We start from the raw sequence: 1,330 nt of genomic DNA, 5'->3' as shown, positions 1-1,330 counted from the left end.
TCTTGTTTATCGGTCGGGTTAGTTGAGCGGCGTGTCGAGCAGCTCTTATATTGATAAGGAGAAGGTCGATATCGCAGGCCAAGCAGCGAGCACGCCAGAGTCGTGCGTGTGCACCGCGTCCACGCGCTCCGCCTTACTGCTGGCCGATTTGCTTACGAATATTTGTAGAGACAAGTTATTTTTAATCAATAGTGTTCTATAATAAAAGCGTACATTCGTTCCTTTGACGCGCATTACGAGACAATGCTTTATTGGCACACTATCAGAATTATAACAACGAAACTCGCCCTATTGTATATATGTGTACAAACAAAAATTATCGTTACCGATTGTATTGACTGATTATATTATATAATACCGTAAAATGTACATAATAGGTTTATAATTGTATATAATACGAGCAATTTGAAATGTATCATTATTTTATTAAACATAATTAAAGGCTTGATAGGGTATACGTATGATTGTACCTACACTTGTAACAGCGTTAATTTGCAGGAGCACTTAAATTTTAACCCATTTTAAGTTTCAACTCGGAGTTGCAATATCTTCAATCCAGCCAGATCCCTATCGATCAATGGAATTGCTCAATTCAGGATAATTTTCTCTTTTCGTTCTTAACTTGGCTGTTTATGTCGATTATCTAATCAAATGAGCGATTAAAGGTAATTCAATATGGTTATATTATATATACCGTTATGAAATGAACTTCCTTTCCGATATTTTTTACAACTTTATCAAAACTTTCCGTTTATAGTATGTACATTGTACAGTATAAGATATCGATTGCTGGATATTTAATTGGTATTTTTCCGATAGCGTGAAATATTTTTCTAGTAACTAAGCTAAGTTTTTCTCCACTCTTTTATCCACGTTTTAGTCAATCTTCGTTAACCATATCTAGTCTGCCTTTTTATATTTCTGGTTGTATGTTTTTTTTACATAGTAATGCATGAAATTTTTTCTTTCGTTATAAATATACTCTACAGTGCGGCGTTCTTTAATTCTCGCACACAGTACTTCAGATAATTTAGTACTCAACACTGTGCCTTGAGTAATCAACTGACAATCAACTTACGACAAATTTTAATGTGATTACAGAAGTTAATAGGGTCGAATCTCTACACTTATCTCAATTAGCTGGAAAGTAGCAGTCGAGTTTTGTTTTATAAAATATGTAGTCAGACAGACGGCCATCCGCCCCACCTGATTGGTTGTCACCATAGACATTGGAAAAGTATGAAATTTTAAGAATTGCTTACATTACCACTTCTTTTTTTTATAAATAAATAAACATGAGACAACATCACATACATTACTCTGATCCCAA

This window comes from Vanessa cardui, chromosome 1 (assembly GCF_905220365.1).
Source record: "Vanessa cardui chromosome 1, ilVanCard2.1, whole genome shotgun sequence".
NCBI classification, from domain to species: domain Eukaryota; kingdom Metazoa; phylum Arthropoda; class Insecta; order Lepidoptera; family Nymphalidae; genus Vanessa; species Vanessa cardui.
Note: the sequence above shows the minus strand (reverse complement) of the source record.